The sequence below is a fragment of the Callospermophilus lateralis genome, chromosome 8 (genome assembly GCF_048772815.1).
Source record: "Callospermophilus lateralis isolate mCalLat2 chromosome 8, mCalLat2.hap1, whole genome shotgun sequence".
NCBI lineage: Eukaryota > Metazoa > Chordata > Mammalia > Rodentia > Sciuridae > Callospermophilus > Callospermophilus lateralis.
In genome coordinates, this window is record NC_135312.1 from 47,237,448 (window position 1) to 47,264,344 (window position 26,897).

The 26,897-nt window shown below is 33.5% G+C and overlaps 1 pseudogene; it reads left to right on the forward strand.

The window, feature by feature from the left end:
• Window positions 1-23,256: 23,256 nt before the first annotated feature.
• On the forward strand, window positions 23,257-23,618 carry LOC143406481 (short coiled-coil protein-like; annotated as a pseudogene).
• The last annotated feature ends 3,279 nt before the right edge of the window (window positions 23,619-26,897 follow it).

Genomic DNA, 26,897 nt, shown 5'->3' on the forward strand with positions numbered 1-26,897 from the left:
AAGATTCTAAGTCTAGTTAAGGAACATGGATGAATATTTAAACCTAGTGAGAACTCGTGATTGTTTTATATTACCCTTTACTCTCTATTACCTTAAATAAAGATATTTTTTAATTGCCTAAATGGAAAATAAAGAATATTTGGTCTTGCAAACATAGCATTAAGAGAAAAATGAAATATCTATCACAGGATAAATAAAGCTATGCCATGATTTTACTTCACCAGGTCCAGTTTGTTCGATAAAATACTTACAAATAGATTTAACTATAATGAAACAGGTGGTTAAGTAATGAAAAGCGGTTCTCAAAGCCAAAGTAGGGTTTTGGTTTACATCAGTTCAATTTAAATCAATGTGTTATAGTTACAGACCAACTTGTCTAATAAATGTTAACATCTAATAAAATCTGATGTTAGAGACAGTTTATATTTGAATAAATGAGATATCAAAGTTTAAATGTTGCCACAACATTTTACAGGAATTTAGCCAATATTTACTTCCCATTTTCTTTTCCTATTCGTTCTGTTCTATTTATCTGTTTTCCTGGAGAAATAAAGACGTAAGTACTGAATTCAAAAGCTTAAAAGACCTTAAGTTACTTGAGACAGGCTTGGTTAGATGATCACCAATGACATTTGACATTTGTTGTTCATAACAAATGGCAGGTCTTAAAAACTTCCTCAACTCCTGAGTGTCAATGAAGAAAATTTATCTATGATGCAGCTTTACATCATCTGATTTCATGTCATGTTTTTGGAAAAAGTTTGTGCAATGATATTTCTTCAAAATATTCACTGTGTTTGCCAGAATTTCTGTTTTCGTTTTAAAAAAAATATCCTTCAAATACTTAAACCAGTGTTACTGAGATTTTGTGTTTGTGTAAAAAGAAGAGTTAAGATTGTCTTGCTCATGAATAAACTGATATTCTGTCTTACCTTGCCACCACAGTTATGGAGTTAACTGACCATAATTTGAATTTCTGAAACTGTGACCCAAAATAAACTTTCCCTCCTCTATGTTATTCTCATCAAATCTTTTGGTCACCGCTAGGAAAAGGCTAACTAAAGCAGAAGTTAGCACTGGGAAGTGGGTTTGCTCCTGATACTAATTTGACCATGTAGTTCAGAAGCCTTTAGAACTGGTTTGTGGAGGGAGGAATTTTGAAAAGTTTAGATATGCAATCTGGTAAAGATTTAGATTGTTAGAAGCAGAACTTCGTGGTCAATTCTGGTGGGAATTCAGAAGAACAAAATGCCAATAAGATTTTGGAGAGGAAAGACTGCGCTCATGAGGTTTCAGAGGAGGAAGACTATTGGAAATTGGGCTAGAGGCCATTCATATTACATTCTGGTTAAAAAATTTCCTACATTTTCTCAGATTTCGAGACCTTTTGTGAAGTTGAATTTAAAGGTGATAGACTCAGTACTCTTGTGGTGGAAATTTTAGGCATCGCAGCATTCAGGTAGTGGCATGGATATTGTTGTCAGCTTTTAACCAGGATCAGGAAGAGAAAGCACAGCAGAAATATTTGAAAACCTTAAAGTTCAACCAGAAAAGTGGAAATAAAACTGGGGTTGGGGAATATATGATTGTCAAGGAGATTATAGTTACAAAGAAGATACAAAGTACTTTATCAGGAAGAAGAAAGCAGGATGGAGGATACCTCATGAATTTGCAAAGACATACGCATCTTGGTAACAATGGTGTAAAAATGAAATTTCCTTGAAAAGGTAACCTGGGGGTAACCTCGTTGCAGAGTGGTGCTTAAGAAGTTTTTTCACCATGCTTAACTGTGCTGCTTCAACAATAATCCCTGGAAGCTTGGCAAGTACTCAAGATGGTGGCACGTCTTGGTATCAACTACCTCGTGCTGGTTCTGGAGGAATGCATAATGCTGGAGTTAAGGGGTCATGGAGGCTTCCACTCAGATTTCAGAGGAAGGCCCGGGAAGCTAGTCAATGTGAAGTAGGGTCAGAGTTCCTGCAGGCTGCCCATGACACGTGAAGATATGAGAAGGAAGCTAAAGCTGCAGTGGAGACCCCCTGAGATGAATAGATGCCAGCAATGTTGGATACCTGCTAACGAAAGCTGCAGGAATCAAGCAGAAACAAGAGAGAGGTCATGTGGGCTGCAACTCCAATGAGGCATAATGATACAAGCCCTTTGCTGAGAACATCATGATACCATGGCTCCAGTGTTGGAGGTAGAGCTACAAAACTTGTTTGCTTAGTTGGATTTCAGTCTTGCTTCAGTCCCATCCTTCTGTCTATGCCTATTTCTCACTTGTGAAATGAAAATATTTACTCTGCCATTGTATGTTGTACATAGGTAACCTGTTTTTGCTCTCTACCGGGAAAGACATCCATGAGTTTGCCTTGAGTCTCAAATGAGATTTTTGTCTTGGATATAAGGTAATGCTGGAACTGTTAAGAGGAAGGAAATTCTTAAAAAATGGACTGAATATATTTTTTATTGTTCAACGGTCATGAGCTTCTGGAGGTCAGGCCTGAATGTTATGGTTTAAATATGAGATGAGAGAAAGGAAGAATTGTTCAGAGGGGTCATAGTTCGCTTTGTGATATTTGTAACTTAATCAATAGATTAATTCATTGATATGTATTACGTGTTAGTAATAGTAGATAGGTAGGAGGGGCTGGAGGAAGTGGGTAATTGAGGCATACCTTTGGGAATTAGAACACTGAAGGAGGGCTGTGGATGTGGCTCAAGCAGTAGTGTGCTCGCATGGCATGGCATGCGTGCAGCCCAGGTTCGATCCTCAGCACCACATACAAACAAAGATGTTGTGTCTGCCGAGAACTAAAAAATAAATATTAAAAAAAAATTCTCTCTCTCTCTTAAAAAAATTAAAAAAAAAACAAAAAAACAAAACACTGAAGGACAGTGAAATTGCAGGGAATCAAGGCTGGGTCAATACAGCCAGTGTCATTTATTAAAATGCTATTTTTATTTTTAAAGTAATAAACTTTGTTTAAAGAGCAGTTTATGTTTGCAGCATAATTAAATGGAAAGTAATAAGAGTTATCATATACTGCTAACCTTCACACAAGTTTGCATATTCATAAGAAATATTGGTTTGTAGTTTTCCTTTCTTACATGATGTTGTTAATTACAATATGAGGGTATTGGTTTTTTTCATAGAGTAATCTGGGAAATATTCCTTCTGTTCTTATCTGCTGGAAGAATTATAGAGAATCTGTCTAATTTTTTAATTGTTTAGAAGATTTTTACCAGGGAACCCACGTGTGCTTGGTGTTTCAATTTTGAAATGTTATTTACTACTGACTTTGTTTCTTTTAATAGATATATGCCTATTCATATTGTCTATTTCTTCTTCAGTGGATTTTAGACAACATAATTATGTCATTCAAAGAATTGGTTCAAATCAAATTTGTGGGCATAAAATTGTTTATAATCTTCCTTCATTATCTTTTCAATGTCTATGGAATCTGTAGTGATGTATTCTAATTCATTTCTGATATTGTAATTTGTATCTTTCTCTTATTTTAGCATGATTAGAATTGTATTGAATTTACTCATTCTTTCAGAGTCAGCTTTTGATTTTGTTGATTGTGTCTGTTTTATTTCTATTTTCAATTTCATTTATTACGGTTCTAATTTGTATTATTTCTTCTGCTTAGTTTTGAATTTATTTCATTTTTATTTTTCTGGTTTCCTAAGATGGAAGCTTAAATTATTAATTTAAGATGATTCCTTTATTTAGTGAAACACAATATTTTATTTGGAAAAGTGAAAGAAAATTATACCTGAGCAATATCTTTCTATCAAATTTCTAATGAAAGTTCATTACATATTTATATATTTTAGAAATTATAACTTACGTTTTCATAATATAATTTGTTGGTTAACTTAGAAAATTTCAGATTACTTTGTGTTTTATTATCAAAACAACATGGCTAAAATTGTACAAGGTAATCATTTTTTTTTTTTTTTTTTCAGATTGAAAAACCAGCCTCTACCTCAGAGCAAAGCCTGTCCAAGGAAGGGACATGACCTTTGTCCTTGGAAAAACCCACAGAGCGCTCCTAGGCACATTCCCACCCTGCTAAGTTGTTTATCTACAGGAGAGATCTGCTGCGCCAGGTGTCCCTGACTCAGTCAGGCTAGGTGGGGATGAAAGACCTAAGCAATTTCCTTCTGCTTGGAATCTTATTTTGCTCTGAAACTTAACCTCTGACTTATTGTAATCCTAAAGTCAAGAAAAAACCTACAGAAAAGCTCTGTGGAAACAGTTCAGTTCTCAGAAAAGCCGGAAAAGCCGCAGATAGGCCAATATAACCACATATCTGAAATTCCAGATGGCTTCCACCTAGGTGTGGTGACCAATATCTAAACTAGAAGCCCTGCAGTTTGGCATGTACTCCCCTTGTGACATCCTCACGGTTTAAACCAATCAGTTTAAATGAATCCCCCCTCTTGTAGCAACCAATCCCTCCTACCCAAGTTGTTCCCGCCAGTAAATGTGCTAATCATGTTTTAGAGTTGTTATTTGATTTTCCCGCGGTGTGTGATGATTTGCTAAAAGAGACTATGATGTATGTGAAGTCCCTGCCCTCTCCAAAAAATGTATAAAAATGCTGCAAACCCTGGGTTCGAGGCCTCTCAGCATCATCAGTTGCTGTGTGCGTGTGGAGGACCGAGCTAGCTCGCAATAAACACCTCTTTGCTGCTGACATCGATCTTGGGTCTCTGGTGGTCTTTTGGGGGTCCCGAATTTGAGCTTAACAAGATGAGGAAACTGAGGCTTTGAATAATTAAATAGCAAATGACAGACCAAGAATTTTAATTCAGGCATTTTAACTTCTAGAACAGCAATCCTTCTGAAGATTGTGCTGCTTCTATTTTGTACTCAGAAATATGTCAATTACATCCTTACAAGTCATTGAAAATCATTCCAACTGATATGTTCAAAAGCTTTCACAGAGTTCCTATTCTGATTTAAGTGTGGGTCCTTCTAAATTGCTTAGAAGGGTTATACACTAACTCAAGCCTATTTCTTCTGACATTGAATCACTTTCTTGGAATGAAAAAGAATGATTCAATTTTCAATGCATCCTTTATTATGGTTCTATCTCCCTTTTTACTAGAAATTTGTCTGAAGATACTAGACTCTGAATGATGTATTTCTTAACATTTTAAAATCAACTCAATCTTTGCCCCTTCCCCAACTTTTGTAGCACTATTCTGGTTATTTCAATTTGGATCTGTGATGAACATCTTTCTCAAGTAAATATTATACCTAGAAGTATCATTATCTTACCTTTTCATGTCTTTTCAGTTCATTTTTTTTTTTTTACTTTAAAGATATACTCATTGTGTGAAGAGATAGGGTTTTATATTGACTGAAACATATGAAAGGAAATGTGTTTAAATCATCAAAACATTTTATTGCCTTAAAAATGCTCATAACAGCATCCATGAATATTAGCAAGATACAAGCTATTGCATTTCATTTAAGTTTTAGTTAAAAAAATATAAAAAAGAAATTTGGATCGATCCTAATTACGATTATGTTTCTCTCAACATGAAATTTCATAAAATGAAATTTTATTGTTGTTAAGTATATGTCTATACTTTTAGTATCCTGAGAGATTTATATATTTCTATGATACTATTTTTTTTTTTTTTTTTTGGTTTGGTACTAGGAATTGAATTCAGGGGCACTCAATCACTGAGCCACATCACCAGCTCTATTTTGTATTTTATTTAGAGACAGGGTCTCACTGAGTTGCTTAGCACCTCAATTTTGCTGAGGCTGACTTTGAAGTAGCAATCCTCCTGCCTCAGCTTCCAGAGCCACTGGGATTACAGACTTGTGCCACCATACCCAGCTTAGATATACTAATTTTATTTATTTATTTATTTGTTTGTTTACTTATTTATTTATTTGAAATTTTTAGTTGTAGTGGACACAATATCTTTATTTTATTTTATTATTTTTTAAATGTAGTGCTGAGGATTGAACCCAGTGCCTCACACAGGTGAGGCAAGCACTCTACCACTGAGTTACAATCCCAGCCTCTAGATATACTAATTTTAAAAGAAATTAACTAATTGCATTTAAGTTACAAGAAAAATCATTCAAAATATTCAAGTTTGAAATTTGTGCCTTTAAAATTGTGAGGTTTTAATGTCATTTTAATGACAATAATTATCCTTATTGACTTCAATGTAAAGTCAAATACAATTATCTTCCAATTATACATTAGATGGCCTCTGTATTAAATTTTTCTGCCCAAACTTCTATAATTATAATCAAGCTACTCTTTATTATAACTGAGAAGCACTCTGGTAGCATTTTAAAGGAAAATTATTAGAAGTTCTCCACGGGAATAATATCTGTAAAGGAATGAGCATCAACAAAGCTTCTGATGGCATTATTCTATTTAAATTCACCAAGAGGCTTCTATGCTAAAATGTGTAAATTTTTAGTTCTCTCTTCCAAACACTTTTCTATACTTGTTAATGATAAATCTGCTATTAGATTAATAGTATATAGAGGTCAACACTTTGTTCCCAGTTCTTCAGTTAAGATGAGCCTAGTGAGATAAAATTTACACCCTGCTTTTCAGAATCCCTAGTTGAAAGTGATTATAATTACTGTACTTCAGCCTCCTTCATTTTCCTCTAAAATTAATATAGTGTAAAATTCTCAAAGTTTGGGTAAAATTTAGATTGTATGGCAAAATCTTTATAACATGTAGAATTTACTTTACCTAAACATTATAGTTTTTTCTTAAATTTGTTCTTAATTTTAACTGCCGCAGTCTGGCTGGGCACAAATCACTGAGCCGCCACAAAACACTTGTATGTTCAAACAGGAAACTTTATTGCCTGAACTCCACCAGCACTCCATGCACACTCTCTAGGAACTCTCTCAGCTCTCCCCCGGCTCTGCCTCTACCCCACTCGACCCCTCGAGAACTCAAAGGGAACTCCAAAGTAGTGGGCTCCAGGGCTCCCAGGCAACAGGAACCACCCTATTCCCTGGAGCCGCCCTATTCAGAGCCACCCCATTGCTGGACAGCAGGGGTCCATATACAACTGAATACACAGCTTAACATAACCATCATCATCTCAATGGCTCTCGCTGGGGACACCTCTCAACCACTCCCTTCTGGCAGAATGCCATGTGTCATCCCGACTCAGCTGTGGTCCTCAACATTTAACCAGAAGAAATCCCATGCTGTGATAACTGTTTCAACTTCTTAAGTAGCATAGAAAAATAACTGATATTTCCAATTTTCTAATGTATGTGAATAAATGAACTTTCCCAAGAAATAGTGGGAAATGTAAGTTTCTTCAGTACATTTAAAAACTATTTGAGCCTGGGCATAGTAGTTCATGCCTGTAATCCTAGCAGTTTAAGAGGCTGAGGCAGGAGGATTGCAAGTTCAAAGCCGGTAAAAGCAAGATGCTAAGCTTTAGTGTTTTAGTCAGGTTTTTTGCTGCTGTGACTAAAGGATCTGACCAGCACAACTGTAGAGGCGGGAGAGAGTTTGAGAGTTCACAGTTTCAGACATCTTAGTCCAGAGAAGGTTGTCTTTATTCCTTGGGGCTTGAGGTGAGGCAGAATATCATAGTGGGAGAAAGTGACAGAGGAAAGCAGCTCCCATCATGGTGATCAAGAAGCAGAGAGAGAGAGAGACTCTAGCTCTAGATACAAAATATATACCCCCATATCCATGCCCCCAATTAACTACTTCCCCCAGCCACACCCTACCTGCCTCTAGTTCCCACTCAGTTAATTCCATCAGGGATTAATTAACTGATTGGGTTAAGACTCTCATAATCCAATCATTTCTCCTTTGAGTCTTCTTCCATTTTCTCACACGTGAGCTTTTGGGGGACATCTCATATCCAAACTATAACACCTTGTCTCAAAATAAAATACAAAATAGGGCTGGGGATGTGGCTCAATGGTTGAGGGCCTGTTATGCTCGAATTCAGGACCCCCAAAAGACTACCAGAGACCAAGATCCATGTAAACAGCAAAGAGGTGTTTATTGCGAGCTAGCTCAGTCCTCTGTGCACACACAGCAACTGGTGACGCTGAGAGACCCCAAGCCCAGGATTTGCAGCAGTTTTATACATTCTTTGGAGAAGGCAGGGACCCCCACATACATCATAGCATCTCTTAGCAAATCATCACACACCACAGGAAAATCAAATAACAATTCTAAAACATGATTAGCACATTCACTGGTGGGAACAAGTTGGGTAAGGATGATTGGTCAGTACAAAAGGGGTATTCATTTGAACTGATTGGCTTAAGCCAAGAGGGGTGTTCGTGCTGAACTACATGGTTTCTCAACATGTTATCAACCACCATAAACTACTGGGAGGGTCATCTGGCATCCCAGGTATTTCCCTGTCTCAGGCTGATTGGTAGCTGCTAGGGGGTTGGTATGGATCCCCACCTAGCCTGACAGAGTCAGGGACACCTGATGCAGCAGATCTCTCCTGTTATTTGTAGATAAACAACTTAGCAGGGTGGGAATGTGCCTAGTAGCGCTCTGTGGGTCTTTCCAAGGACAAAGGTCATGTCCCTTCCTTGGACAGGCTTTGCTCTGAGGCTGGTTTTTCAGGCCCCTGAGTTCAATCCCTAGTATCCCTGCTAAAAAGGGCTAGAGGTGGGTCTCATTGGTTAAGTGCCCCTGGGTTCGATCCCCAGTACAAAAATAAATATATAAAAATAAAAACTAATTAAAAGTACTTACTAAAAATGTGTGTACTTTTAACCAATCAATTGCTACTTAGTTAATCTAACTCATAGAAATAAACAAAAATAAATGTGAATATGTATGTACACAGATATATAAACATATATGGTTTATTTTGTATCATTGTTATAAATCTCCACATAAACCAATCCAAGTTCTATGAATAATAACTATAAAATATTATGCTGCCATTAAAATAAACAAGTTTGATATATTAATTGCCAAAGTTTTCATATGTCATTGTATTTTGATCCTATTTTAGTTAAAAAACAAATATGGCTTATTTTATCCAACTATGTATGCTAAATTAATGTTTTATTTTTGTATATATATATGTGTGTGTTTGTGTGTGCATGTTTGTGTAGCAGAAAACCTGATTGGTAGCAACAATTACCTTAGATATGAGAAATTAAAGTAGAGAGAAACTATTTCTGTGTTTATACATTTTATTTTTATTTTAATCGTTACAAAATAATATTTTGGTTTTGAAAATTTTTAAAGAAACATAAAATATAAGAATTTAAATCTCCAGTCTGGGAAATTAACATATTTAAATGCCCAGAAGAATATAACAGCAGAGTCAATATTAATAAATAACCTACATTTATTGCATACAATTTACTCTAAATAACTCCCTCATTTTGTTTTTTTAAAAACTTCTTAAATAGTGGAAGCTAGAATCTGTAAACTGTTATTCTTTTTCTATGTAATGATCTATCAAGCAAAATCACATTTTATGGGGTTGTATGAGCAGAAAACACTATTAATTTATAAAAATTCTCAGTAGGAAAGCTTTCTGAGAATTAAAGAAGAAATATTTAATCCATCTGCAAATCCATCTGTAAATCAGTATGGTTAAATGCATGAGGAATATAAAAACTTCATTAATGTGAAGTGACAGAAATTAATGGACTACTTAGTAGATTAATAGGTAGGTGGCACCTTGGTAGCACTATGTTGTACTTCAGATTTGGGCTTGAAAGGATGCACACCACATTCAGGCCTCTAGGCACATTTAATCCGAATGCACAGAAATGCATGGTTATATATTTAAGTTGACTATTGAACTGCAAGCTTTATTTGTCTGCTGCTCTATGGCCTCAAGCCATAGAGATATAGAACTCTAACCTTGGAACAAGTGATTGGAGCATCACTAAAGTTTGATGAACAAAGAACCTATCTAGTGATTTTTTTTTAACCCCATGACTAAGAAAATTCTTCATTTTTATAACACTGTCTCCCTAGTTCTTAATTAATATCATGCACAGGTGTTGTGAGGGATACCATGGTAAATCACAGAAAGGGTTATGAGCCTCCAAAGAACTATTATTAATTATAGGCATATCATAAAACAATCCTTTAGAATGATGGGACTGTCAAATGCCAGGCTTTCAATCTGTATTTTTGAGGCTCATTCTTACTTTTTTTTCTGCAAAAGGAGTGTTAAATTAACCTATCGAGTTTAGTTTATTATAGTTAGGGAAAATGTGCAATACCAGTTAAATACTATTTAATTATTTCAGTGATTTATTTTGCCCATTTCGTTTTCAAATAAATTTAAAATGCAAAATAGGATGGATAACTGCAAGTTAATAACAGGTTCTTCAAAATATGAAAAAAAATTAGAGGTTTTCTTTTTCTTTTGTCTCCCCTCCTTTTTCTTTTTCTCTTTTTTGAAGACGCACCTAATCTCAGTGAAAACAGAGATGTCTTTCTAATTATATTCTAATATTGAAAGAACATGTCCACCATCCATAAATATACATAAAATCAACTTTATACTATTACAAGATTTTTTTTTTTTTTGTACCAGGAATTGAACCCAGGGGCACTTAACCACTGTGCAACTCTCTCAGCCTATTATTATGATTTTAAATTATGAGACAGGGTCTCGGTACCCAGTACCTTCCCTAGGGCCTCACTAAGTTACTGAGGCTGGCCTTGAACTTTCAATTCTCTGGCCTCAGCCTCCTGAGCATCTTCCTGCATTGCAGGCAAGCTTTACTGCACAGGCAAAAATCTTAAAATCATTTTCATAGAGTATCATTTCATGGTATTTGTCCACAGGTATTCATTCTGAATACCTTTATTTCTGATTCTCTAATCATGAACCTTCTCTGTTCTGTTTCTTAGCTCTGATTTTATATCTGAAACATACTAGTAGAATGCAAAGAGAATTATGCACTTATAGCATTATAATAGTAAAATAGACACTAGTATTGCTGTATGTATATATGTGACTGTATAACCAATGTGATTCTGCAACCTGTACACTCAGAAAAATGGTAAATTATACCCCATTTGATTCAAATGTATGATATGTCACCATCATTGTACTGTCATGTGTAACTAATAAAAAAAGAGTTATATACATATCTAATAATCATTTTATCTCCTCTAACCTTTCCCTTAAAGGACCCTTGGACCATCTGCAAAAATGTATTTTGATTTCTAAACTAGTATTTTCTCTTATTACTTTGTTGCAGTTTCAGTCTCATTCTTTGTGTGCTTGTTTTATATATAAAACATGTTTGCCTGAAACTAAATATAAACAACAGGATGCAGATGCTAAACCACAACTCAGAAATGCTTCATAGATTCTTTGTTTTTATTGAGTGCTCAAGGGACAATACACCAGTATTCACTAACCAAATGTGTATAGAGATTGTGGACAAGGTCAGATGGCCCAAACACAAAGTCTATTAGAATGCATACAGATACAAAGATTTGCTCTTAGACAAATAGTTCAGAGATTATTAACATCTTAATAACTGCACTGTGAGGCAAATGAAATGAAGTATAGATGTTCTTGATTAGAAAATTTCACTCCAACTGAAATGTAAAAAGGTCAATTTAGGTCTCAAATTGCAATACCATCTATTACCAACATCACAGAATATTAAATGTTTTAATATTTTCCAGTCATTATCTAGATTATATGAACTGAGATGTATTAAAAAATATTTTCTCAATGCAATGATATGCCTTGAAGTGCTTGACACACAGAAAAAAAAGTTGTAAAGGTGAATGGCATCACTAAAAACTAAAGTGAATGTCACTAGCAGATATTTATTTCATCTTTGAAGTAATTTGATACCTTCTAAATTATATAAATAATTGTATCATGCAAATACTTCCTATAAATAATATTGATATTAACATATTATACTTGAAATATTATAAGAAAAATTTAATTTATAATCCATTTCTAATTCTTTCACTTTGATATACATTTTATAAATCTTGTTTCTTTTCTTCCTTCTATTTCTTGCATTTTACCTTCCATTTATCAATCTATGCATTAATCCAGACAAAAGATAGTTGAAAGGAATATATTTTGTATCATATTACCAATTCAGTCAATAATATTTTATAAATTTCACAATTAGCTGCATTTTCCATGTCCTTAAACTGCAGAATATTCCGACATAATGATATACAAATATGTAACCCATTTCTTATTTTAACAATTTTAATTTTTCATAATTTTAAGGAGTACTATAGAGAATTTCCTATAACAGGAATTATGGAAGTTTACTGGATCAAAAATTAAGAGTGACATTCATAAATTTAAGAACTTTTCCCCTGGGTTTAATTTCCAATTGAGAACTGTAGAGATTTCTTTGAGACCCACCTATTCTGTAAAGCAATTTATATAAAGCATTATTGCTGATTACATATGAAAATATCCTACTTCATTTAAAATATTTTTGCTCATTAGTGTGACTAAATATTATTTTGAAGATTCTTTTTTTAACATTTTCTACCAGCATTACTTATGTAACTTTCACATATTTGTGGCTGTATTTTCCTTCTCTATCATTGTGAGGTGATGTGTTTAAAAAATATATTATTTGTGACAAACTTATCATTTGTCACAAAAATACAACATACTATAACATTATATCTATTATTACTTGTATGACAAATAATAGATTACTATATTTTTTCAAACTATAGATAATGTGATTTCCCTTATAGTACAAATTTGGTTTTAATTGTGGCATGGATAATCGCAAGTTCCACCACATTAATTAAATGTTATTAGCTACATTAGATAAACCTACTTTATACTGATATAAAAAGCTTTAGTTTATTTATTTCTATAGTTTGAATCTAAAATATCCCCAGGATTCTGCTCTCTTTGTCATGTAAGTGTAATTTTTCCCCCTTGCAGTTTCATCTTCACCAAAATACAAAACAGCCATCTACAAATCCACAAAACAAACCTGTGTTTAGACCCTTTCTCTCCTGTTTTTGCCATGTTTAATTTATTCCCTGTGAAGGAAAACTCATTACATGAATTATATATTGTATCAGGGATGATCCATCTATCTCCTTTAGCTGAGATAAATTGTATCTGTTGCTCCAACTGATACAGAGTTTTATCAGGACAAATGGATCTGTATTTAACAATGCATTAAATGCTTACCTTATTCTTGCTGTCCTCGTTGCTTTTTTCCCTTTCTTTTTTAAATATCTTCTGTTCAGACTTCATCCCACCATGCCAAAATTAATAATTCCAAGTTTGCAATTTTTTTTACCTTTACTTTGCTAAAATCTTTAATATTTTTGAACTATCAGCAGGCTTTGATATGCTTCATCAATGGTTCTCTTTGCAATTACTCTTCACTTGCATGGATGTACACTACACTCTCCTCATTTCCATCCTACCTCACTGGTAATGGCTTCTCCAATCCTTTTCTCTTGTCTCCAAAATCTCCCATTTTTCATCATTCAGGTGCCCTAGATCTTGGATTTAGACTGCTTCTATTTTATGTATTTTCTTCCTTACATAAATAATGAAAGATTATTTTTGACCCTTATATCTGTTCTTTGTCGTCAGCATTTTATTGGCCAGCACATACTGAACAGTAACAGAATACTGAATGAAACTAGCAAAATGGACGTCTTTACCTTGTGTTTCACCTTTACTTTTGCTTCTCTGGAGTTGCATTCAATGATAAAGAATTAAAACCTAATCTTTAATCTCAGTTTTGGGTTTTAGGTAATACCTGTTAAGACAGGTGGTGTTATATTTATAAGTTCTAGAAATTCTTTTATAATCTAAATTAACAAGAGATCCTTACGTGCTCACTGTTCTGAGTTCCACCATTCATGTAGATTATGTCATCACCATTCCCTTGATTCTGGCAATTAATTGCTACCACTTTCTCTCTGACCTTGTGAGATCCCACCACTTCCAATGAAGTTAAGGAATCAATTCAATGGAAAAAATATCCCATCTGCTATTATCATTCGTACTTTGCAAATTACTATTCCACAAGCACATTTTAAAGATGTTCATGCTTTGCTCACCAGTGCATATCTCAGTGATAGTGAATAAACTGTTCTTTAAACCCTTTCAGTAGACATAGTTGTTGAGGACTTGGTGGTTGATTAGAGCGCTGCTCCAGTTTTTGTATCTTCTTAACAGTTTATATTATGTACGTTTTATTAAGGAATATTTTGCATCTCAACTTGAAGTAGAGTAGGGTGCAATTAAATGCTAGTTTCAATCAGCTGACTAAAAAGCAGACCTACCATTTGCTGAATGACCTAGCAGTGCAGATTTGCTACTAAACAAATGAGCTCCATCAGTTTATTAAGTCTGATATGAAAGTATGTGTTTTTTTAACTCCTAAATTCAGTACCATGAGTATCAATTTCTATATGAGTTCATATTTTGTTGCATAAAAGTTTTGCAGTATTTTGGTGTACACATCCTACCAGAGTTTAGACTTTATACTTGTCTGTTTAAGACAGGCTAAACCTTTACATTAGTTTGGAAACTCAATGTTATAGATAGGGTCTAAAAAGATTGACATCTCCTTGCAAAATAATGACCTCAAGTAAGTTATTTTTGAGTTCCTTAATCATACCCTAACATCCTATTTCAGAATGCAGAAGTAGTTTCTTCTTCTTCTAAGGAAAATGCAGTGGCATTTTGGTATCACATTACTGAGCCAGTCCAACATATTGACAAGTCTTCTCTTTTGCTTGGAATCTCCCTCAGCTCAAGTCTTTTATTTAATGACCTGCATAGATTGTGAATTTAGCATATAGTGTACTTTAGCAAACCACAAGCTTAAATTCTATCTTAGATTTGTAGCTAAGTCTTTTCTAAGCTGACAGAAGATCCCCTTTCCATTTTTTTTTTTTTTTCCTTTTCTTCATGTGAACCATACTAGATGCTGCTGATTCAGGCAACACCGAAATCCTAGAAGCAGATTTCTAAGAAAAGAGAAGGATACAGGGCCACAAGAAATATGTTAATTATCTTGGTCTTTTAGCAAGCAAGAAATAAATTTTTTATCTTATTTGGGCCACTTTTTCAATCTATATCTCATTTGACAAATTCTCATGCTATACCCATGATTTATATAAATGTATTTTTTCCCTTAAAGAGTAAAATGGCTTCTGTTTTATAGTGAGTACTTTTATTATATATTTAATTAAACATAAGTTTCATGCAGTTTGATTACTTGGAAATAGATTTATATTTAAAAAGAAGAGCTTTAACATGTCTCAAAATTAAATTTAATCCTCTTTTACACATTTCTGCTAATATGATTTTGATGAATATTTCTAACAGTTGCTTAGATTTTAATGAATATGGGGCTGGGGATGTGGCTCAAGTGGTAGCGTGCTCGCCTGGCACGCGTGCAGCCCAGGTTTGATCCTCAGCACCACATACAAACAAAGATGTTGTGTCCACCGAAAACTAAAAAATAAATATTAAAAAATTCTCTCTCTCTCTCTGTCTCTCACTGTCTCTTTAAAAAAAAAAAAAGATTTTAATGATTAATTCTAACAGTTGCTTAAGTTTGTTGTTTGTAAAACAAAACAACAAAAAAAGTAAAACCAAACAGAAAATTCAAATATTTTATAGGTCTCTTTTGGCTAGAAGTGCCTATATTCTGTGCACTAAATCTCACAAAGTGCAAGTAACCAACATTCTTGTTTTGTTAGCTTAATTTATTTAAGAAAAATATTTTTTTTTTGGTAAATGATACAACAAAAAGTAGTTTATGTGTCTTATTTATTGCAAAGGCAAAGTTCACATTTTTAATAAATGAATATGAAGACCATCTTCTGCTTACTGAAAGGGCGCCACTGCCTTTGGCACAGAGAATAGAAGTAGACATAACAATACTTTGCCTCTTTGGCAGAACCCAGCTGGAATTAGCATATCTATGTGATTTTCTCTTGAAAATGGTATTATTTAACCCCTAAACAGCATTCCAGAAATATAACAAAACCAGCTTAATACTCAGTAGGATTAAGCAACACATATATGTAGGTCCTATAATGATATTCTTAGAAATTCTCTAGTGCATGAAAATATTGACAACATTGTTTTATTTACATAATAATATTTTTTAAATACAAATGTAAAGAATTCCAAGCTTTGTTAAAGAATCTGTGGCCATCATATTGATGTTTGTTTGTTTGTTTGTTTGTTTATTGTAAGATTTTGAAATGTAATTGGAGAGACTGTCAAACATAACTGAGCTCAGAAATTTAGATTCTTTCAAGAGACAGGGAAAAAAATGACACAGGAATTTCAGAAAGAATGGAGGTGAAATTTTTAAAATATACTTAATAGGAATAGAAGGATATAATACAAGATATAAGCTATTTCTAAGAAATGTATAAGATATTTCCAGGAAATGTTAAAACAAAGAAGTAGAAATATAATTTCAGCAAATAATGAGAAAAAGTTTCTGTGAGCACTATGGGAGAAACTACACAAAATACGTAACAGCTCCTCCTCTGTATGGAGCTTATATACCTATAGAGGAAAGAAAAATTGAAAGCAATGAATCATATATGCATATGTACAATGTATATATGTATATAACATTATATATATGTATCAATATGTGATGAGTGCTATGAAAAAATATAACAAGAGTAAAACTAAAAATTTTAACAAGAGTCCTGATAATCATTGAGGGCTATGATTTTTAGTTAATTGAAGTGAATTATACAGCTTTCATTTTTGAAAAGTTATCAAAATTGTCACTCAAAGTTCAATCCTTTCTTATAAACAATAATTAAATTATACTATAGTTTTTGTAAGAAAACTGGTAATAATCACTTTGAAAACTTCCTTCATTAAATTTGTCTCTGGTCATGTTCTTCAGGATAAATACATATAGTCTTTAATTCAGTAATATACTCAGAATATGATTTCTTTTCCTGATGATGTTACCTTTGTTACCTTTGATTTTTTTGATAGGCCAAACTAGCCTGTAATTAAATATCCACTTAAGGTATTCTCTTATTTCACAACGTTATGTCTTGTAGCTGCTTTATAAGAAATTTAACTTTCATCAAAGATATAGAAGACCAAAAGTTCTGACTTTCTTATAAATATGCTGTTCCTTTCAAGTATTGAGTATGAAATTCTAAAATTTGAATAACAACCTCTTATTATTCTAGACTGCCCAAATTTTGTGTTCAATATAATAAGACCCCTGAAATAACCATATTTAAACTGCTTAAATCCTATTCCCTTTTAACATTTTTTAAATATTACAGAAAACTAATATATAGAAATCTATCCTGTGAGTTTTTTTTTTTTCTGTAAAGAACCTAAAAATCATGGTGTGAGATATTTGAGCTTACCTATTACACAGTCCTTTTTTTGAAAATAACCCAACATCTCTTGCTGACAGCCTGTCAACCACCAGGTATGTGATGAGGACATCCCAAGTTATACCAACTCAGTCCAGCTGTCACTGATAGAAGGAGTTCAGGCAAGACCTGCTCAAATTGCCAACCAACAGGATTATTGTTTTACAAGCCACCAATGTTTGGGGTATTTTATTATATATCTAGGACTAATGATACTAGTCAATTTTTGATTCACTTCTTAAATTTTTTTCCCATTATCTAGAAATATACCAGCAATCAACAGAAAACCTGAATAACAGTGAAGCAACCAAATACAGTCATCTTTCCACAACAACAAAAACTCTGAAAATGAACAGTTTCAGGTACTATTTTACACAATCAACAATAAATTAAAGAAACCAAACATTTCCTAACTTTTCACTATCATTACCATAAAGTTGTAAGATAGCTTCTGTGATTCCAGGCATCATATATATGACAAATGCCAAGAAGAGGGCATAAGAGAAACCATTGGCTATACCGACTATTTATGCCCCTCTTTTCATCAGAAATCAAAAATATTTCTCAGAATGGTATTAGCTCTTTACTTCTTTCAGTGTTTTGGCTAGAATTATGCCTCAGAGCCAGTGTTAAGTGCAGAGGAGACTGGGGAGACCACAGTAAAGACCTCGGTAATCACCAGCTCATTTTCCAAAGGTCTGCCCTATGATTTTTTTCTTACTCATCTGTAATTCATATGTAACTGTAGGAGCATGATGGAGTGAGAATTCTTTCAAAGTTTCATTTGCAAAAAATGCTCATCATTTGAATCATCTGGCTGTTCCAGGGAAGATTCCTCTGGAAAGGTTTCCTTTATTTAACTTCAATGGAAATTTCCAAGTGCCAATATGCTCCAAAGGGGATTTGTCAGATTTTAACATCATAACTATCTATCTGGGTGAAGTAAGTTCCCCAAGGAATGTTTTCTATTGCCAATGGTAAATTGCATTACTAAGTTGCTATGCTTTGATTCAGAAAGGTCTACAGTGTTGGTGCTTCAGTAGAATAATAGTAGCACATAACAAGAGCTGGTGATTTACCCATTATGATGATGTAGAGCAAAATTACTTTACACATGTAGGATGTGAGGGAAGACTTATCAAGTGGATATTTTTTCCAGAAATTTTTCTAAAAGGGTAAACCAAAACTAAAAATTTTTGTTAAATTGATTTTCAGTTGCATAATAATGTTCCTTTAGTCCCAATGGAAGCCTTTTGTGGGATGTCAATTTTTGGTTCACTTAAAAAAAAAATTGTTTTGATACTGAGGTTTGAATCCAGTAGCCCTCTACTGATGTTGGGTCCTGCAACTCTTGGATATATGGCAATGGAAATGAAATAAAGTCAGGTGGATGAGCATGCAGAGAAGGCTCCTATTGGGGTTTCCATTAAAAAGTGAGGCACAGCTCTGATAAGAAGATGTTAGGCAGACTGGGTGAATGAAGGGGTGGAATGGTAACTGACATTAGGTAAACTCAACCCAAGGATTTTACCCTGTGGTAAAGAAAAATTACTGCAGCTCTTTAAGAGAACATATTTAGGGCACCTCAACTTAAACCATGCAAAGCTGAAACTGGTCAAGGGTGACACTCATTAAGTCTCCTGGGGTGAGCTGTCAGGCCATGAGCCAAGGCCCAGAAGTGCATTTTCCCTTTGTTCCTATGATGGACTTAGTCTCACTATGGATCCTCAAACCCAGACCTTTTCTTTTTTTAGTTTGATACAGAGTCTGCCTAAATTGCAGAGGCTGGGCTTAGGTGATTCTCCCATCTTAGTCTACCAAGTAGCGGGTGTTAAAGGTGTGATAGTGTGCCAGTTCTGAATCATTTTTATTCTTAGGGAATATTGCTTCATGATTATAGTACAAACTTGGAGTGTTTATCATAGTTTTCTCTTTCTGGGCTAACACTGAACTTCAATTTTTGTCTCCAGATCCATGAAACCATTAGGAATTCTGCTCAGGCCTATTTCTCTAGTCCTCAGCATCTATATTGCTAGTTTTTTCCTTTTAGTTTCTGAGCATATTAATTCTGTTTTTTTATATAGATCAATATCTCAAGGGAAATAATAACATCTCTTCTCTCTGAGATTTCTTTTTCTCTAGGATTTCACCTTGGCTGGTCCTATCTAATACCTTCAAATAGGGTTTAAAAATAAATACCCAACTTTTCTCAAAAAATTTTGGTTGGAAATATGTCAAATTTAATATTAAAGGAAAAGTAACTATCAATTAAACTTCACAATTTCTTTTTTCTTTTTGGATTATAAACTCTTTGAAAAAATGAGTATATGACTTATTCACCCTTGATTCTCAACATAAAACATAATGTCTGAAACATAGATTCTACTCTACTTTCTCTATTGGAATTAAATTAGATTTGATACCAGAAAATAAAGAAATAGAATAGTGGATGTGATTATTTGGAAATGAAAAAAAAAGTTAAGATTTTATATGTGGGGGTCAAGTCAAGGCTTCAATTACAGATAAGTTCTGACATTTACTATCTATGAGAAAACATTCATTTAAAAAAATCTTTGAACATTTTGTTTGGTTATGCTTTGTTATAGACATGAGGCATTAAAAGACAACTTATAAATAGTCCATTTTTTCAAGGAGCTCAAAATTTATATAGAACAAAAGAACCACTTTAAACTTCACAAAATTCTATCATTTCTAACTTTAAAGAAGATCTCAAAGAGACTCCTTTATGTCACCTTTACTATTTCCATCTTAGTTCAAATGCCTTTGCTTCAGCCTTGTTCATAGAACCTTCTTATTTGGTCTCCTTTTTAACAAACACCATGACCTCCTCTCTAATCAACTGGTGAAGTCAGGGTGATATATTTGAAATTGTAAATCTGGTAGTATCAACATTGTCTCCACTTAAAATATCATTGGATTTTTACCTTTGTTAGAATATAAATTTCTTAGTCTGTTGTGACTGAATGAATTTATCTGCTTTCATTCCAACTTTTGGTTTCATGAATCTCTTCCTCTATCTTCATGTTCACTACTTTCCACTCTCTTTTAGTTTTTTTTCCCCATTAGTTCTAAACTACCTCAGTTTCTCTCCTGCCTCAAGCTTTTGTGCTTTCTGCTCCCTCCTTATGAACTGTTCCCTCTGGGTTTTCTTACCTAGGCTGCTTAACATGCTACAGGTAAAGCTGTACTCTGGAGAGAAGCTTTTCTTGAATCCAGTAAATCCCTGGTAAATAGCCCTAAGACTGTGTATCAGGTCAACACCTGAATCTGGATATTTGGACATCAAACTCTGACCACACTCAGAATATATCCTGACTATGTTGATATCAACCTACTTGGTAAGGCAATTTATTCTAAGAGTACATTCGGATGGCTCAGTACTTACAAGTTAATGTATCCTTTCCAATAATGCATGAGACCTGCAAGTATAAAAGGTTTGCCTGTCCTATATCTCTCAGTGCTAATCTATTGGTAGTTTACAAGTGTAAGCTAAATAAATCTTTACCAAATCAATATATAAAAACATGAATGTATAACAGGCAGCCTGCTCCATACTGGGGACCCAATGATCAGCATGGATAGTTCCAACCATTATGTAGCTCCTAACGTGGTAGCAAACAAATACTTGGAAACAGATAATAATATAAGAATAACTTAGATAAATGCCATATAAGAGGGAAGAAATGCTTGTTTAAAACTTGATCTTAATACAGAATATATTCTATTCATATTACAAACAATGTTCAATATCTATCCTTCATCAAAGCAATTTTTAAGCTTTTAGATCACAAAACTTCCAAGAGGTGTTTATATCTAGTATATGGCTTGCTAGTGACAACATATTTGCTCTGTTTCAGACATGTGGAATTAGTTTAGATGCAATGTAGTATAGAAAAACAAGCATTGATGGCAAGTTGCTGGTTTCTGGTGTCTTGACATTAACTTGCTTGTGTTTTATAAAATGTTTTCATGATATTAACATATCATGAAATTATAATTCAAAATGTACCTAAGTACATATCATAGATCCAAGAATATAGAGTCTGGATTAAGCTTTCTTGGATTTAAATCAGTTTCCTCACTTTCCAATTGCAAAATAACATAATAATGGGAAAATTATTTAAATTTATTTGTATTAGTTTTATAAAATGAGAACAATATGTGTTTCATAAGCTTTTCTGTAACTTTCATAAGAGCATTTCTATAAAATTATTACAATGTAAAATCACAGACATAAAATATATGCAAAAGTTTTAATTTTAATGACTTTGCTTAAATTTGAAAAGAAGAACAAATTAAACCCACATTGAAGATCAACTGTGTAATATGTTTGAAAAATTGGAAAAGTGCACATGACTGTGCCACATATTTTCACATTCAAGACAGCATGAAAGGTATACTTGGGTTTTTAACCAAAGGATTAGCTACAATTTTTGATTAAAATATTCATAATATTTTATAATGAATAAAGTTAGGTACAATGGAACATGCCTATAAATCTCAGCAACTCAGGAAGCTGAGGCAGGAGGATCATGATTTGATGCCAGTTTCAGCAATTTAGTAAGGCCCTGAGCAACTTAGTGAAACTCTGTCTCTAAATAAATAGTATAAAGGATTGGAGATGTGGCTCAGTGGTAATGCCCCTCTGGGTTCAATCCCGAGTACCCTAAATGAATGAATAAATAAATAAATAATATCCATAACATAGAAATAATATAATCATCTAATAATTTAGCATATGTTAAATATATATATTTAGTCATTAAATGTGTCTTTAGAACTGTAGTGCAAAAGAATTATGAATGTAATGCACTCCACTATTGTCATGTATGTAAGAAATAATGAAAAAAATGAGTCAATAGTTGCTTTTTAAGATGGAAAGTATTGCAAATTTGAAGGATGTGTTCTCAAGCAGTATACTCATTTACTCTATATTCCTGGAATAAATTATTTTTATCCTTTCTTTTAAAATTAATTAATTAATTAACTAATTAATTAATTAATTAATCTATTTATTTTTGTGGTGTTGGACTTTGAATCCCAGAGTATCAGGAATACTAGGGAAATGCTCTACACTGAATGAACTACATCCCAGGATTCATAGGATTTCAGATAAGACACATAGCAAGAGATTATTGTTAAAACAATTGGTTAGTGAAATAATGAGTATTGCTCCTTACTTTACTTATTTCAATTTTCCTATATTTCCACAAGGAATATCAGTTTTGTACATTAATTTTGATTTTAAGAGAAAAGGATGTTTTAAATTACAAGTAGAAATTTTGTCACCAGTTAGCAAAAAATGTAGTCACTCATAGGAGAATGGGATCTCCTGTTAGGAGCTACCACTTGGAGGACCTGTCTTGGCCATTCAGTTGAACCCGTCCTCCTCTACTTGGGCAACAGGGACGCCAGATCTGTCTCAGAGTCTGCTGACTGGGCAGACTCCTCCTCCTCCAAGAAAAGCCAGTTGTTAAGAATGATAGTTAATCCATGCCAGGCCTCTTGCTAAGTTAAGCACCACTTTTCAAATGTTATCACCACATTCCTATAGAGACTTTGTAGACTTTGTGCCCTGTGGCTGACACCTTGCCTCACCCATTGTCCAGCAAACATCCTTAAGAAGGATACAACTGTGCTAAAGAACATTCCCAAGTCTGAGTCAGCTCTGCACTAGATGCACATTATTTCATTTATTCTTCATAAGAGCCCTTGAGCATCTCACTATGTTGCCCAGGTTGGCTTCAAATGGGTAATAATCTTACTTCATCACCCCCAAGTAGTTGGAATGATAGGCATGTGCCACCATGTCCAGATCTTCAAATTGCCTAAGATGGACAGGTCCAGCAGAAAAGAAGAGGTGGATAGCACATTCACTAATATTTCTATAGTGGATGACAAGGATCATTCATCAAGAATTTTGCATTGAATGCCTAAAAGTCTATTACCCAAGATGATGAGTGCTGATGTGGATGCTGAAAATTAGGAGGAACTGGAGGAAAATACACGATTTATTAATCGAGTTTGTTGAAACTCCAACACATGCCTGAAATTCTCTCTGCAAGAACAGATGTAGTTAAAGAAAAAAATCCGAAGCTAAAATCAAAAAATCAAGTTCTTGGACAATATATAGGAAACTCCTTTTCTGCTTCTAGTGTTTTTCAAACAACTGACTCAAAAAGCAAAAGAAAGTAAGGGATTGATTCTCCTTCTGTTTTATTGAATTGCTGCTGTTTTTTTTTTTTTTTTTTCCTGTTTTCCTTTAAAACTTGGATAGAGTCCAAAAGTTACAGTACCTTTGTCTGTGGCTTCATTGAATATTTATGAAGATAATGGCAGATATAGGCAAAATTAACTGCATAACAAGATATTTCCATGAGTTTGAGTATTATGTTAGTCTATGTAAATGCACAAATGTATTGTAGAGACTGTATAATTAGAACTGCATATGTGTATGAGACTTGAAGATGAATTTGCTTTGTGATATAGGTTTATCACTGTGGTAGAATTTAAATGTATAATAATTCATAATCTTAAGCTTATATTTTACATCTCTTATTCTCCCAGAATGTTCTATAAATTCAATTATTTAGTTTGAAGAGATTTAGTCATTCTTCAAGAATTTTTAAAAATTTAATTTGTGAAGAATTAGTATTGGAAATAATATTAAGATGCTATAACAGGAAAAGAGATCCATTAATACAGCTTACAGTTTTAGCTTTGGGCTACTTTTACTCACGAAATAATCTTATGTATTAGTGTTAAGATTTGATATGTGACTTTAGCTGTATGAATACATAATAACTACAAACATTTTGCATCCCTTTTGTGACCTGATTTACAAATATTTAAAAGTATTTTGCTGTTCTGCTTTGCTGTTTAATAAAAAGCTATTTCAGAGCAGAAAAAAAAAAAGAAAAAAAAAATCACCCACAGTGTTTTCTTCTCATCTATTTTGGAAATACAGTGCATTATCAGAAAAAAAGACTAACATGAGGAGATTATCTGTGGTGGAATGTTCTAAAACATTCTAAAAGCTTGCACACAATCTGCCCTGTAGCTGTTTTTGTATAAATTGTAATGATGTACATTTTTTTCTTTTTCTTTTCCTTAAATATTTTACCAGGAAAGTTCCATTTTAAACCAATATGGTTCACTTATATCTGTCAGACTTCTATAGATAATTTTAAAAAAATAGATAGAGAAATATCTGAAGAAAAAGTAACTATAAACATGATGTGGATTTTAAAAATACTCATTTATCTATATTAATTTTACCAAGTAACATAGAAGATTAATTACAAAACTGGTGATGATGATTATATCAATATAGGAAATCAACAGGAGTACCTTGAACCAGAAAGGAATTTAGTTTGAATAAATGAATTTTTTAAACCTTTACTTCCACAACACACCACTGTGATGTTAGAAAGCACTTTATTCCAAATAATGTAAAATATAATAATATTTAAGAAGAAGCATCTTTAAATATATTCAAGGCTGCATTTAATTTCAATTCAATGGTATAGTTTATATTCAATTGAATGGTGCTTTTTGAAGGCAATACTCGTAGCTCTTCATTACTCTGTATATTTTTTTTCCCGGAAAATGCTGTTTGCATTTCCAACAACATTGTGTCTGGTCAATATAACCTTTGCCATATTTAGATTTATATTTTCATCTTATCTTTGTTTTCTTGATTATAATGGAAGCCTATTCTGTGTCTGTAACATAAGACTTATTTTGATATATAAAAGAAAAGATCATACTAGTCAAAGGTAAGTTATTTGGTGATAGAGTATTTGGTTGCTGAAGAGTGATTTTAACATTAATTAAATATAAAATACACTGTAATGCCTCATAGAAAGCAGGATTACTTTATGGAATCATTTTTAATAATTATTGTATTACTTTTATTTTATTTTTAATGGACAAATAATAATTTTACATATTTATAGGGTACAATATGATGCTTTAATACAAGTGTTGTTTTTTAATGATCAAATATGGATAATAGGACATATCAAAACTTACTAGTTCTTCGTGGTGAGAATTGGAGAACTTATTCTTAAGCATAAATTGCTTTGGTCACACCACTTCTATGCCTGTGAGGGCATTTTACAAACATAGATATAAGCAAAATAAATACAGAGAGATAAAAACAAATATATACACACACACACAGACACATACACACACACACAGACACACACACACACACACACAGACACACACACAGATAAAACAGAGATAGTGGCTGGGGCTATAGCTCAGTGGTAGAGTGCTTGCCCAGCAAGCATGAGGCCGTGGGTTTGATCCTCAGCACCACATAAAAATAAACAAATAAGATAAAGGCACTCTGTCCATCTACAGCTACAAATTTTTTTTTTTTTTTCAAAAACATATAGACAAAATCTCCTCACTCTTCTGCAAATTCTTTTGGAGCTATGTTGCTTTTGTTATTCAGTACTTTTTTTTTTTTTTTTTTTTTTTTACTTTTTTGTAGAACAGGGGAGATCAAAGCTAGAGATGCTCTACCACTGAGCAACATTCTCAGCTGTTTTAGTCAACATTTTCATTGCTAAAACACCAGACAAAAACAATTAAAGGAGGAACAATTTATTTAGGGGCTCACAGTTTCTGAGATCTTAGTCCACAGATGGCTGATTCCATTCTTCAGGGCCTGAGGTGAGGCTGAACATCAAGCAGAATTATGTGGTGAAGGAAAAGAGCTGGGAATGTGGCACCTGGAAGCAGAGTGAAAGCTCTCTCAACAAAGACAGAATATAAACCCCAAAGGCATGCCCTTAGGGTCCCACCTCCTCCAACCACACCCTACCTGCCTACAGTTACAACTCAGTTAATCCCTATCTGAGGTTCCATGATTGAATTAACCCTCTCAAAACCCAGTCATTACATCTCTAAACCTTCTTGCATTGTCTCACACATGAGATTTTGGAAGCCTCTGCGTATTTAAACCATAACACCATGGCTTCATATTTTGTTTATTTTGAGAGATTCTTTCTATTTTGCCCCTGCTGGTCTTGAATTTGCTCTCCTTCTGCCTCAACCTCCCCTGTAGCTGGGATTATAGGTATGTATCACCTTGCCTGAATTGTTCAAGTGTTTCATACTTACATCTTCAGTTCTTTTTAAACTGTCCAGTATCTAGTTTGGACTCAATAGCTATTTTCATATAATGGAAATTCTAAAATTTAAAAAAATAATATTATATGTGATAAGTAAATATGAATACAGTGTCATTACAACATAAAAGTCACATCGATTTTCTCATTGTTAATATTTGCACCACTTGGTAATAGTAACTTAAGAAATTAATATACAAATTGATGATATTTTATAAGTGAAACTATTCATTATAAATTTCTGAATCCAAATTATGTGACTGTAAGTGCATATTATGAGACTTCAACATAGAGCATGAAGGCCATGTGCCCCACATTCTCTCTCCTG